General features: G+C 47.7%; 1 protein-coding gene and 1 non-coding gene across 2 annotated transcripts in view; one reads left to right on the top strand and one right to left on the bottom strand.

Moving 5' to 3' along the window:
- The window catches only part of CSMD1 (CUB and Sushi multiple domains 1), a 1728861-nt gene that overhangs the window by 427601 nt on the left and 1286020 nt on the right, over positions 1 to 15240 (top strand). The gene's annotated exons all lie outside the window — the stretch shown is intronic.
- TRNAT-UGU (transfer RNA threonine (anticodon UGU)) lies at positions 3327 to 3402 on the bottom strand. The gene has a single exon. It is a non-coding gene; the product is annotated as a tRNA-Thr (tRNA).

The raw sequence follows: 15240 nt of genomic DNA, 5'->3' as shown, positions 1-15240 counted from the left end.
AGCTTACTGCAACATTTAACACCTTGTAACATCAGCTGCTGGCAAACCTCCAGTGTAAACCCTGGCAAAACAATTCAGACGGCATGCTTAGTCACAGAAAAGCCACGGCTAGCAGCTTTTCAAAGAGTACACTCAGCTACACATCATTATATTACATTTCTTTTTCTTTTTTTTTTTCTTTTTTTTGTATTTTTCTGAAGTTGGGAATGGGGAGGCAGTCAGACCGACTCCCGCATGCGCTCGACCGGGATCCACCTGGCACGCCCTCCAGGGGGCGATGCTCTGCCCATCTGGGGCATCGCTCTGTTGCAACCAGAGCCATTCTAGTGCCTGAGGCAGAGGCCACAGAGCCATCCTCATCGCCCGGGCCAACTTTGCTCCAATGGAGCCTTGGCTGCTGGAGGGGAAGAGAGAGACAGAGAGGAAGGAAAGGAGGAGGGGTGGAGAAGCAGATGGGTGCTTCTCCTGTGTGCCCTGGCCGGGAATCGAACCCGGGACTCCTGCATGCCAGGCTGACGCTTTACCACTGAGCCAACCAGCCAGGGTCTAAATTACATTTATTAAAAGAAAAAAAAAGCTGAATATTTTTCTGGTACCTAAACACTGGTCATAAAGTGCTAATAATATTTGGTTAAGTTTCTGAACTGTGGTGGCACAGTGGATAAAGTGTCGACCTGAAACACTGAGGCCGCTGGTTCAAGACCCTGGGCTTGCCTGGTCAAGGCACATATGGGAGTTGATGCTTCCTGCTTCTCCCCTCTTCTCTCTCTCTCTCTCTAAAATAAATAAATGAAATCTAAAAAAAAAAAAATATTTGGTTCAGTAAAGCTTTGTATATTCAATATGAATTTTTGGATCCAAATATCATTGACAAGTAAAGAAGAACTCTGCTCACTGAGATATATGCATGAGAAAATCGTTACTAGCTAATTAACCCGAAGTCAGTCACTTCTCTGAGTCATCGCCGCCTTATGGGTGAAAATAGCCGTTGAACTACTAGGACGATTAATCGATAGGCTGTGTGTTGAATGCCTGACCAGGGACTGGTGTCAGGTTGGGGGTGCGATGACCCCGTCTTTATTGTAGACCACCAGCGACCACCCAGGAAGGCTGTGATGTTGCATTGTGGCAGCAGCAGGGTCAAGAATTGAACTCAGAACAGGAGGACAGGAGGACAGAGAAGTATAAGGCACCGGGCCAATCCAGGGACTAAATAATTAAGGGAAGGACCAAATGAATGGAGCCATCTCTAAAGGAGACACCAGAGCCATCAGCTGACCTTCATCGAGTGACCACATACCAGGCTCTTGGTCATTTTCTATACAAGATTCATTGATAGGATAGCGAAACTCTCTCTCGGCGTTACTGGACATAGGAGGTGATTGGCCGTTGTATTTATACTCAAATGGATAAAGTAGCAGCAGCAGCAGCAGGACTAGGCTGGGTGTCTGGCTCTGAGGACAGCTGTGAACGCCAAAGGGGCCTGTCGAGTGAGTGGACCTCAGGCAAGTCTCCCAAAGAGCAAACCCGAGGAGAAAGAAGCATTCTGAATCCTGCGCGGCACACCAGTCAGGGCGAGCTCGGCGGGCTGGGACCACACACGACTCTGTTGGGTAGACGCAGCCTTGACCCCTTGACCGGGAGCGCTGACCTCACACCCCCAGTCCATAGATTCAAACCCACACACCTCTTCTTTCCAGATTTTCTGTTGCTTTGTCTAATGACCACTATTTTTTTAATAGTTTTTTTTTTAAGATTTTATTTACTCATTTGAGAGAGAGAGAGAGAGAGAGAGAAGGGAGACACAAGCGGGGAGGAGCAGGAAGCATCGACTCCCACATGTGCCTTGACCGGGTAAACCCAGGGTCTCGAACCAGCGACCTCAGCATTCCAGGCCGACGCTTTATCCACTGCGCCCCCACAGGTCAGGCTGACCGCTGTTTTTTGACTAAGCCTAAGCTGACTGAACCCTCAAGGAAGGAGGGAAGGAAGGCCAGCTGGTATCTAACTTGAGGCGCTCATGAGCGAGGGTGGGATAATGATCCCAGGACAGCTTCAGCAGAGCCCCAAAATGGAATTTTTATTTTATCATTGGAGTAGATTAAAAACTTCTCTGCATTCACATACAGGAGATCTGGAATGTGCATATATTCACACACATTAAATGATGCAACTGTCATTAGTAATGACGGTCGCAACAAGTGTAGTAACAATACCAAAACAGAAAAACTGAAAAAAATCACATTGTCCTCCAGAAAGAGGGCAGGGATTTTTAACATAATATTTTTTAAGCCCTTATTTGGCCATTTCGACAACAGTGTTTGTAAGTTATGCACAAGGTACTGTATAGGTTACTTTATTCTTCATGAGTACATTTGCAATCATGTTAAGTTGCCTCTAAATCAAATATTTTTCAATAAATTACATTTTTCTTTGATTTATAATGCTTAAATAATGACCTTTTATTTTTGAAAAGTATTGTATAATAGGACCCAAAGTATAACAAATGATACCTAAGAATAAATGCACAAATAAAAATGTCGTATTTTTAAAAAAATTTTTATTGAACTGTCTTTCCTTGCCTAGTCTGGCTTAACTAATTCACTACTGGTATTTAAAGAATTTATCAAAATTTATATGGTATATAGGGAGAAATGCAAATTAAAATTGACATGTCATCTCTCATTTACCTGATTGGCAAAAATACATAATTTGGCAACAAGCTCTATGGGTGAGATTCTAGAAAAGCCAGCCCTCTCAGACATTGTTGTTGAGAATGATAAATGCCACACCTCTCAGGAGAGGACATTTGGCAACACCCCCTAAAATTACACAGTTGTGATTCTCTGACACAGCCAACTTTTGGGAATTCAAACCAAAATTTATACTGGTGGAAATAGAAGTGATCTATCCTCACGACTGTTGATTCCAGTCCTATTTATGATAGAAAAATATAAACAAACTAGTCAATAACCTGACCGCATTCTCGGTGTCCACCTGCAGAGCCAATAGCCTAGAGTCCACCCATAATGACGTACGGTGAAAGGGCTACTTTTTTTTTTTTTGTATTTTTCTGAAGTTGGAAATGGGGGGCAGTCAGACAGACTCCCGATGTGCCCGACACGGATCCACCCGGCACGCCCACCAGGGGGCGATGCTCTGTTGCGACCAGAGCCACTCTAGCACCTGGGGCAGAGGCCACAGAGCCATCCTCAGCGCCCGGGCCGACTTTGATACAGTGGAGCCTCGGCTGCGGGAGGGGAAGAGAGAGACAGAGAGGAAGGAGAGGGGGAGGGGTGGAGAAGCAGATGGGCGCTTCTCCTGTGTGCCCTGGCTGGGAATCGAACCCGGGACTCCTGCTCACAAGGCCGACGCTCTACCACTGAGCCAACCTGCCAGGGCCAAAGGGCTACTTTTTTTTATAGTAAAGCAAACTTTCTTTTTATAGGACATCATTGTGGCTGTACTCTTGGTTACTAAAGGACTGCTTTGCACAGTACTTGGCTACTGCAAAGAAATGTGAAATAGTTCAACCCTATCCAAATATTCAAGACGTTTTAAGTAAACAGGACAGATGGGAATACTGTATATGGGATGAAATCACATATGGAGGGGAGGGTTAGGGGGTATCTATGTTACCTGTACCTATTCTTATATCTATACCTAGGTCTATATCTATACCTCTACCTAGTTCTATATTTATACCTAGGTCTATATCTATACCTCTACCTAGTTCTATATCTATACCTAGGTCTATATCTATACCTCTACCTATCCTTATATCTATACCTAGGTCTATATCTATACCTCTGCCTATCCCTATATCTATACCTAGTTCTATATCTATATACCTAGGTCTATATCTATACCTCTACCTAGTTCTATATACCTCTACCTATCCCTATATCTATACCCATTCCTGAAGCTGGGAAAATGACCTGCAGGCGATGAACAATCTAGAATCCTAGGACAGGGGCAAATGCCGGCCCCCTGAGAAGATGGGGGGACTCCTGTCCCCAGAAAATTTATCTACCTCTTCTGGTGCAAGCAGGGGTTTTTATAAGAAGAAATAAGGAGGAGGACTCAACAAAACTAGAACAAAGGAATTGTTGGGCAGATAAAATATATTATGCTCACTTTGTTAAAGATGGCGCTGCCCACATGGAAGCCCATCACCCAGGTGAGATTAATGTGTGTTGGGGGCGGGCTGTGGGCAGGCAGGATCCTTGTAGCCTGGGGCTTGGTTTAGGACTAAGCCTTTCCCACCCTTTTTGATGTAGGATGGTGCACTCTCATGAGGAATCCCATTATGCCTCAGATAAGTGACTTTGTATCAGGGACTTCCTTGTTTATATATTGGTTTAAAGGTTTTGATTTCTACACCATAAAGTGGGGCAGACTGGGAGCTTGCTCTCTCTTGGTTCCTAGCATTAGAGGAGAGAGCAGAGAGAGGCCACGTAGAGACCAGGAGAAGCAGCCAAGATGGCGGAGTGCTGAGTGAGAAGCCAGTTTGTGCAGAGTTTGTGCAGGGAGAAGGAAGGAGATGGGGAACAGAGGTGAATAAGTCTGGTGAGCTAGAAACCTTTGATTCTAGGAAACTTGGATCAAGTCAGTAGCTTTGTGAGCACTGAATGAGTGGGTTTTGGAGCCCAGTGTGTGTTTTTACTTGCCCGCCGGGTGCAAGCTAGGATTAAAGATGATGGCCCACCAGTTCTTGGCTCCGTTGTTTCATTACCGTCTGTCCGAATCTAATGCGAACCTGCATGGGCCAGGTGGCTGTGACGGTGGCCGTGGATACCGGCTTTGCAGGAATCCAAAGGGAGGAGTTGAGAGTTCTTTGCTGAGGGGGCCTGCGTGGGTGTGAGCTAGCTCGTTGTGTTCCGACAGCAGATTGCAGGCCACGTGCGTTCCAGAGCTGGCGTATCAGAAGGTCGGATTCTGTGCCACCGGCTGTTACAGGAACTGAAGCTAGCAAGTAACTTACCCACTAGGGTTTTCCTGTCATGAAAGGAGTGCCCACAGATTCCACAGTCAGGTGGTGCTCTTGGTCTCGAGCAAGAATCAGAACGGTAGGCCTCAGCGTTGGTGGGAGTGAGGACTGAGGGGGGGGGGGGAGACAAGGTGCAGCTCCAGCTGGCTTGTGCTTGTTCCTCTTGCTCGGATGTTAACCGTAGATGTGCATCAGCTGGAGGGGATCAGGCCTCTGCCCTGCAACGAGGACTTGGCCGGAGGTGAAAGCACAGGGTTGACCATACACCTGTGATTGGATACAGCATACAGAACAGGGACCACTCACCTGGGAATACTGAATCCAGGGCACAAGAGTAACGCACTGGAATTAACATTTTACAGAGATTCTTTTATAAGCTTACTTTGTTAGTACATTCTTGTTTAGGTGTATTTTATGGCTCGTCAGACTAAGATCAATAAATCAATGATACAGCATATGTATTCCTGGTTACATATCTATACCTGTACCTGCCTATTCCTATATCTATACCTCTATTCAGTAAAATATGAAATTGAAAGGATAAATCAGCAACAACAGAAATAAATATTACATGCGGGAATGGATGAAAGCTAGATTTGTCTTAACATACCATGCTTTGTTGATTTATGTAGAATGGCATGAATTATTTTACATAATCATGAAACACCAGTCTGCCAAATTGAAATGCAAAAGCACCCCTGAAATTTGCAAGCCAAATAAAACAAAGAATCCTCCTTATTTGTTGCTGTTGGGACTTAAAGTTACAGGAAGGAATTTTGTGAAGTGAGCTGTAAATGCCACAGTTAGGTTTGCTGCTCAGTGGGGCACATTTCTCCCAAATACAAAGACCTTCAAGACATTTTCAACTCTTTTTGAAAAATATTGTTAATAATTTCTGCTTTGGTATTCTGACATTTATATATATATACACACACACACACACACACACACATATATATACACACACATACATGTATGTATGTATGTATGTATGTATGTATATATATATATATATAGACAGAGAGAGAGAGAGAGAAAACAAATTACATTAACATTGTTAAAATAGAAGTTTCTTGCTTTTTACTATAAGTGACCAGAGCAAGGGAGAGGAGAGAGAAGGACAGAATATTATAAAAATTAAGAGAAACTTGTTAAGCCTAAACTGTAGTTGTAACTGTGAAGTCATGATGCACTTCCTTGAAGAAGTAATGCATTTTATGGCTCTGTAGAGAAGTTCTAGAAACGTCCTCTCGTTCACAGCCCCGATGACCGTGACCACTGTGTCTAAGTGCCTTATTCTACACGAGGAGACCACGGCTCCTGGCTCCTCTGAAAATGGCTGAATCCAGGTGTTGGTCAAATAAGTTTGTAAAATAGGATTTGTATGTTTGCTCACTTATAGTTTGCACTGGGGGCTGGGCAGCACCAGGTATATGTGGTCTGTGAGATTGCAAATTACCTTCCTGCCTGGGAATGGCCATTGTTTTGTTCATGTTTGCTGGAGGAGAGGTTTTTGTGCCAGCAAGTTTTGAAAAGAGAAAGAGAAGGAGAAAGGGAGCCATGTTTGCAGAATGAGGGTGGAGAGAATGCAGAGGGATGAGAGAGGAGCCAGGTTGGCAGGGAAGAAGGAGGGGTGCAGATGGGAAACCAGAGGGGAGGGGCTTTGTGAGCTCCGTGGAGACTGGTGGGGCCTTTGATTCTGGGAGAAACCGGAGAAGGTGCTCCTGGTTGTGGAACCGGAGAATATGTCAGTGGCTTTGGGAGCCTGAGTGAATGAAGGGGGAAGTGTTTTTCCCTGTGTGTTTGCTCGTCGGCTGGTGCAGGACTTGAATAAAGGAATGGGCCACCGTTTTTTGGCTCTGCTGTTTCTTTGACATCTGTCCGAATCTAATGGCAACCTGCATGTGCATGGCCGCAATGACCGGAACTACTGGCCTCACACCAGGGCTTTGGCAAAAAACAAGCAGGATGAACCAGGGATATATTATCACTTCACAAAGCACAGCTGTCGTGGGTGACTCTGGGCTCACTTAGGGGACACTTGCGGAGCTCTGAGTATATGAAGGACAGTGATGGAGGCTTGAAACCCATCTTCTATGCCCCCAAACAAGTTTATGGTTATACTAAAACCAAGCGAATGAACCTGCAAATAAGCAAATGACCTCTCTAGGTAATCTCTGGAGACCCCAGGGAACAGACTGGTTCTGAGGACAGCAGTGACAGTGCCCGTGCGTGGGGTCAGGGGTGCCGGATCTATCGGAATGCTCCTTTAATAAGTTATCCAGTCGCTGGGGGTGCACCTGGAGCTCTTACTATACTGTGCACATCAACTGTGGTTGAAAAATAAAAATGATCAAAAAATAGGCCCTGGCCGGTTGGCTCAGCGGTAGAGCGTCGGCCTGGCGTACAGAAGTCCCAGGTTCGATTCCCGGCCAGGGCACACAGGAGAAGCACCCATCTGCTTCTCCACCCCTGCCCCCCTCCTTCCTCTCTGTCTCTCTCTTCCCCTCCCACAGCCGAGGCTCCATTGGAGCAAAGATGGCCCGGGCACTGGGGATGGCTCCTTGGCCTCTGCCCCAGGCGCTAGAGTGGCTCTGGTCGCAACATAGCGACACCCAGGATGGGCAGAGCATCGCCCCCTGGTGGGCAGAGCGTCGCCCTGGTGGGCAGAGAGTCGCCCTGGTGGGCGTGCTGGGTGGATCCTGGTCGGGCGCATGCGGGAGTCTGTCTGACTGTCTCTCCCCGTTTCCAGCTTCAGAAAAATACAAAAAAAATAAAAGAAGAAAACAAAAAGAAATAGACACCAACATTACACATACTTCATTTAAAGAATAAATAGAAATAAAAATGTTTCCTTGTCTGTACATACTGTTTTTCAGGATAACCGAATGAATGAGTCCCTGCTGACTTCTGATGGTTTTATGAGATACTTATCTTATGTGCAATAGAAGCAATACACTTTAGGGGTTTTAGAGAATTATCTCTTTTTTTTCCCCCATTTCCTGATTGATTTTCAGTACAAATACAGATATACAAATCATTAAGGCAAGCTTCATTTTTCAGCATATAAGTATATAGTCATTAGCCTTTATAACAATTATAAAGTAACCTGTGAGGAATAAGATGTCATTGTTTAAACAAACGATGGTGTTTCGAGCATGTCTTTATGTGTCTTTCATCTATTTTACTGTGTCGTTTACTTTGTGAAGTTGACCTTTATAGAAAAATGAGATTTTAAAGTTGTATCTTTTCTCCTATTTCTGTAAGGGGGGAAAAAAAAAAGAAAGAAAGAAATAAGTGGTCTGTATGCCAACAGGAGAGAAAGGCCAGTAATTAAAAACAAGTAAGTGTCAGGCCCTGGCCAGTTGGCTCAGTGGTAGAGTGTCGGCCTGGCGTGCGGAAGTCCCCGGTTCGATTTCCGATCAGGGCACACAGGGGAAGTGCCCATCTGCTTCTCCACCCCTCCCCCTCTCCTTCCTCTCTGTCTCTCTCTTCCCCTCCTGCAGCCAAGGCTCCATTGGAGCAAAGTTGGCCCGGGCACTGAGGATGGCTCCATGGCCTCTGTCTCAGGTGCTAGAATGGCTCTGGTTGCAACAGAGCAATGCCCCAGATGGGCAGAGCATCGCCCCCTGGTGGGCATGCCGGGTGGATCCCGGTCGGGCGCATGCGGGAGTCTGTCTCTCTGCCTCCCTGCTCACTTCAGAAAAATACAAAAACAAGTAAGTGTCAACCGATAAACCATCCACACAAAGCAGAGGCTTGGGTGAAGACTGATTGCTCCAAAGGAAACCAGAGGGCAGAAACCAAGAGGAAATTTGCATAAACCAGGAGGACCGCCTCACCTGGCTGTCCTGGGTGGTGACGCAACCGGATGACCCTTCTTTCTGAAGTCGTAGGTGTTTCTGGTGAGTCCTACACTTTCTGTGATTTCAGCACAGATGTCCCGACCAATGCCATTTTGAGTTCATTTAATGATAGATTGAGCTCATTTATATAGGTTATAATAATATGTATCTGTTGATCCATCATCTATCCATCCACCCATCCATCTATCCATCCATCCATCCATCTATCTATTAAATCATGTCTTTATAGATAGAGCCTTACATTTAAGCGTCTCTGTGGTGGGAGTTTGGCACCTTCATCAACATAGTTCGTGCGTTCAAAGTGGCACCTTCTAAGACCGCATCATTAAGAGGCATTGCATATACTTAGTATCGGAATCTGGAAGAGACACGGTGTAATTCTGTCAGGCCCAGTGTCCTGCTGCCGCTCAGGCGATGGGCATTGCATATACTTAGTATCGGAATCTGGAAGAGACACGGTGTAATTCTGTCAGGCCCAGTGTCCTGCTGCCGCTCAGGCGATGGGCATTGCATATACTTAGTATCGGAATCTGGAAGAGACACGGTGTAATTCTGTCAGGCCCAGTGTCCTGCTGCCGCTCAGGCGATGGGCATTGCATATACTTAGTATCGGAATCTGGAAGAGACACGGTGTAATTCTGTCAGGCCCAGTGTCCTGCTGCTACTCGGGCGAAGGGCATTGCATATACTTAACATCGGAATCTGGAAGAGACACGGTGTAATTCTGTCAGGCCCAGTGTCCTGCTGCCGCTCAGGCGATGGGCATTGCATATACTTAGTATCGGAATCTGGAAGAGACACGGTGTAATTCTGTCAGGCCCAGTGTCCTGCTGCCGCTCGGGCGATGGTCCTCGAGTGTCTCACCGGGGACTGATCTGTAGATGCGTCCGGGGTTCACGTACTGAGTACTGAGCCTGCCGTGGGCTCGCGGTGACATCATCTTAGCTTCCGCGGGACAGCCACCTGTCAGCCTGCTCCCCCCCGACCCGCCCCTGCCCAGACGTGCTACTCATTTTAGGTGAACCGCGAAACAAGTCCAGAAATACTGCCTTCTCCTCGGATGATGGTCTTTTGGTGTGGACTTCCGGCCCGGGGATGTCAGATTCCGCTGTTGGCATCTGAGGATAACCAGAGAGGTGACCCACGCGTCGGCTTCTCCAAGCTCCGGGACCAAGACAACTGCTTTTTATTTCCCCCCCAAAGGAATTAACTCCAGGCTCCTGATGACGCTTGCTTTTTGATCATGACAACCTGCCCTCCTGAGCATGAGGTTCTGGGGCACGCCACGGTCCCCTGCAAAGCCCGGCTGGCTGGAGGCACTACCAAACTCTTTCACTGTTTAACGTGGGAGAAAATGAGTGAGGTACCGAGGCCGACTACCGCGTGATACGCCTTGAAGACAGACGTTCGGCTGAGTGACGGAAGCCAGTCCCAGAACCCCGCCACGTGTTTGTGGAGCTCGGCTGGTGCGGCAGGACCGAGCCTGGACGGGCGAATCTGTGGGGACAGGAAGTAGATCAGTGGTCACCAGGCCGGGGGAGGAGGAGGAAGGCAGAGTGACTGCTGGTGTGGGCAGGATTTTGTTTTGGGAAGACGGACATTTCTGTAGAGAGGCTGTGATGATGGTTCTAATGCTCAGTGCTTGTGCTGAGGGCACATGGCGGTACACGGGAGAGGGAGAATCTTACGGGGTGGGAGTGTAGCTCAGTAAGACGTGTGGGATGTCGGACAGGAGCGCTGACCCAGGCAGAGTGGACAGTCACACCCACAGCCGCTGTCGGGCCACGGGGAACCCGGGGAATTCTCCAGTACAGCCTGAAGTCATCCGAGAGTCATTGAGTCCCCAAAGCCCAGGTAAACAGATGAAACCTGTTGGGTTGGAAGTGCGGGCAGTCCTCCGTGTTAGAGCAGGGACTCTGTGACTTCCTGCGGGAGAGCGCGCTGTAGGTCGTCTGCCATCTCTTAGACTCATGGACATTCTTCTCTGACAAAGACTGGACCTAACAATAGGTGGAGATGGAGGAAGTTAGGGCAGTGAAACTCTTCCGTGTGATGCAGGAATGATGGACACATGTCGCCGCTCTGTCCGTAGCTGTAGACTCTACACCAGGGTCCCCAAACGTTTTACACAGGGGGCCAGTTCACTGTCCCTCAGACCGTTGGAGGGCCGGACTATACAAAAAAAACTATGAACAAATCCCTATGCACACTGCACATATCTTATTTTAAAGTAAAAAAACAAAACGGGAACAAATATAACATTTAAAATAAAGAACAAGTAAATTTAAATCAACAAACTGACCAGTATTTCAATGGGAACTATGCTCCTCTCACTGACCACCAATGAAAGAGGTGCCCCTTCCGGAAGTGCGGTGGGGGCCGGATAAATGGCCTCAGGGGGCCGCATGTGGCCCGCGGGCTATAGTTTGGGGACCCCTGCTCTACACAAACAGTGAACCGTCATGCGCACTGTGGACTCTAGGTGCCGATGACACGTCACTGCAGACCCATCAGCTGTGACCAACGTCCCACCTGCGGAAGACGTGGATGGTAGAAGGCGAGGGTTCTATGGGAACGTCAGTGGCTCTAGAACCCAAACTTGGAGAACAAAACACGGAACAGGATGTGGGCAATGGCAGGCCAACATGTCAGCTTGGGAGTGTCTCACGGGGACAAGGACCAGGCTGCCTCCGTGCTGGTGTGACGTGAGGTGAAGCACGTCTGACGTGGATGTAGAGGGTCACCTTGGACAGAAGCCCCTTCCATTTCTTATGTCCCCGTTCCCATCCGGGCTGCAGGAGGCAGTGATGTCACGCTTCTCGTGTAGACAAGGAAAACACAGCCCGCAGATACTCAGAGCGGCTGAAGGACAGGGAGGAGCCGTGGAGAGAGGGGTGAACACGACACAATCTTCTTTCTCCAGGACCCTGCGCTCCTTCGTGTAAAGGTGAGGTCACCAGGTCTGACTTATAACTCCTGAGGGAGTGACCGGAGTCCATTCCAACCAACCAGCACGTCTCGGGGGATAGTGGTGGTGGTTGTATTATTTATTTTTTTAATTTTATTTATTTGTTTTTAGAGAGGACAGAGAGAGGGAGAGAGAGAGACAGAGAAGGAGAGAGAGGAGAGAGAGAGACAGAGAGAGAGAGAAGGGGGGGGAGAAGCTGGAAGCATCAACTCCCATATGTGCCTTGACCAGGCAAGCCCAGGGTTTCGAACTGGTGACCTCAGCATTTCCAGGTCGACGCTTTATCCACTGTGCCAACACAGGTCAGGCCAAGAATTTTTTAATTTTTTTAACTTTATTTAGTTTTTTTAGAGAGAGAGACAGACAGAGAAAGAGAGAGAAAGGGGAGGAGCAGGAAGCATCAACTCCCGTATGTGACTTGACCAGGCAAGTCCAGGGTTTTGAACCAGCAACCTCAGCATTTCCAGGTTGACACTTTATCCACTGCGCCACCACAGGTCAGGCAAGGTTTATTAGTTAATGGATTGTCCTACCACCTAGAAGGAGGCCCCGATCTGCGTGGCCAGCCGGCACATGTCCACTGACCGGGTGACTGTGCGTCACGTGGACACAGCACCCCTTGACCTTCCCGCGCACTCCGGCTGCACTCTTCTCTCTCCCAATTGTGAGAACTCTGCCAGGTTTGGCTCATTGGTTTGGGTCGGTTCGATAGGTAACAGTAAGAAAACGAAGGTGCTTCATCGAGCCGACGTCAGTCCCCCCGAGAGGAGCAGAGAGAGCTGGGCAGCAGGACGCCGCCCCCCTCGTGAGGCCAGAGCTCCTGGTTCCGTTCTCCGTCTGTCGGGTCTTGGCCGTTGTGTCCTTGGCTTAGCCGCAGTCCCCATGTGTTGGGACGGACGGAGCTGACCTCCCAGGTTTGGGGACAGGCAGTAGGGTGCGGGGTGCTGGCGTAGAGGGAACTGTCAGCTCTCTGTCCCTTTGTACCTGGCAGACGCAGGCAGAGGCAGAGCAGGGCGCACAGGAAGAGCGGCCACCCTGCCCTCCACAAAGAACCTGCCCGCGGGTCCTGACGGGGTTTACTGTCTGCACCTGCGTCTTTCCTGTGGCCGCCAGTCCCAGACCTGGGGCAGCAGGAATATTTTACCCTGTCAACCACGTGTCAGGCTCTTAAATTAGAGTTGCTAAATATTCCATGGGACACGCTCACGCTCAGAAGAACGTGTTGTTGTTTCAGACTTCGAATGGAACTGGACATCCTGCTGGGTTTTCCTTTTCGGTTTTGTTTTTGCAAAATCTGCCAGCCCCCGCCCCAAAGAGCCCTTTGCTCATGGACCTTCTCTGCACCAGGCCAGACACAAAGAGCGAGCACGCTGAGCTGTGTGTTTACTTACGGAGAATAGTAACCGAGCCGCTGGAGGTGGATGTTCAAACATATTTTTAGATGCAAACATATTTTATAAGCAAAGTAGCTCTCTTTTCACAACGGAACAGTTTAGTGAAGGGGGTGTGCTATGATTTACATTTGGGCCAACGTCTTTGTGCCTTTGTTTAATGAAAGATACTTCGATCCTCAGTCCCTCTTCTGCAGCAATGTGTTGTCATGTGGTGCGTCCTGGAGCTTTTGGAAGACTCCACTGTACACTCCTGAGAGATAAAAGACGGGGCAAATAACACCTTCACTGGGTGTTTTGATCACAGTTTTCACTTCACACACTTTGAAGTTCTTTCAGGAGCTCCCCAGGGAGCCCGAGACCATACTTGGAGAATCACTGGTCTGTGGCTCCAACTTGTTGTTCAAGGCAGAGAGTTCTTTATTCCCTCATTAGCTTTTCAAATCATCTTTCTGTTTAAGATACTGTCTCCTGCTCACTCTCACAGAGCTAATGATGTTACAAAAACCATCAGCCATTGATACATCTCACAAAGACCTGATGAAATACAGCACCCCCCACTGGGGTGTTTATATGACTCCTTGAACTGAAGTTAATTGTCCATCCCAGCCCTGCAAAGGTCGGCCCTGCCATTCCTGGTGCTGTCTTTTCTTTAGAACTCTTCTTAGAAGACACATTGTTTCCCTCTGTGAGTGTGTGTCTTATGTGAAGATACAATATATATTCTTGTTTGTGTAACATGTTTATATCAGTGGTAGGTATGACAATGGTCCCCAGGTGTTTTGTCTGTTTGTTTGTTTATAAGTACCACTGCATTTTTAAATTTAATTATTTTTTTTTTTTTTTTTACAGTGACAGAAAGAGAGTCAGAGAGAGGGATAGATAGGAACAGACAGGCAGGAATGGAGAGAGATGAGAAGCATCAATCACTAGTTTTTCGTTGCGACACCTTAGTTGTTCATTGATTGCTTTCTCATTTGTGCCTTGACCGCAGGCCTTCAGCAGACCGAGTAACCCCTTGCTCGAGCCAGCGACCTTGGGTCCAAGCTGGTGAACTTTTGCTCAAACCAGATGAGCCCATGCTTGAGCTGGCGACCTCGGGGTCTCGAACCTGGGTCCTCCACATCCCAGTCCGACATTTATCCACTGCACCACCGCCTGGTCAGGTGGTCTTCAGGTGTTTTTGTTGTTTTTTTTGTGTGTGTTTTTTGGCAGAGACAGAGAGTCAGAGAGAGGGACAGATAGGGGTAGACAGACAGGAAGGGAGAGAGATGAGAAGTATCCATTCTTTGTTGTAGATCCTTAGTTGTTCATTGATTGCTTATTCATTGATTGCTTTCTCATATGTGCCTTGAATGGGAGGTGGGGCTACAGCAGAGCAAGTGACCCCTTGCTCAAGCCAGCGGCTTTTGGGCTCAGGCCAGCGACCATGGGTCATGTCTATGAACCCATAATCAAGCCAGACACTCCGTACTCAGCCAGTGACCCCACATGCAAGCCAGATGAGCCCACACTCAAGCCAGCGACCTTGGGGTTTTGAACTTGGTCCTCTGTGTCTAAGTCCGACACTCTATCCACTGCACCACTGCCTGGTCAGGATGCAAGTGTTTTTTATATTCCACTTACCTCCTGGAATAGACGAGATCTTGGAATTCACATCTCTACCTTCCTTGATCTCGCCCCCTTTATTTGAATTTCTTATAATCACCTTTATTGTTCTTCACGAATAATTCCCCAGAAAAGCAGGGATTCAATGGACTTGGTGAGCTAAGTATCTCCAGGCTTTGTCTTATCACTGGAGGTGGAATAAAAACTTGGAGACAGCATCCATGAACCATGGGAGAAAGGTCAAACAAGATGACATTGACGAGTGCCTGTATTAGAGACATTTGAAACAGTCTAAAAATCATCTTCAATTGGTGAAAATCAGAACCAGGAAACAATGTTAACAAATTTAAACACATGTTACCAAACATAGTGGGGAAAGCCCTGGGCGTGTCTGCATCTTCTCTGAAGCACTTACGT

Source organism: Saccopteryx leptura, chromosome 4 (genome assembly GCF_036850995.1).
Source record: "Saccopteryx leptura isolate mSacLep1 chromosome 4, mSacLep1_pri_phased_curated, whole genome shotgun sequence".
NCBI lineage: Eukaryota > Metazoa > Chordata > Mammalia > Chiroptera > Emballonuridae > Saccopteryx > Saccopteryx leptura.
Note: the sequence above shows the minus strand (reverse complement) of the source record. Positions and strands in the feature narration are given on the sequence as shown.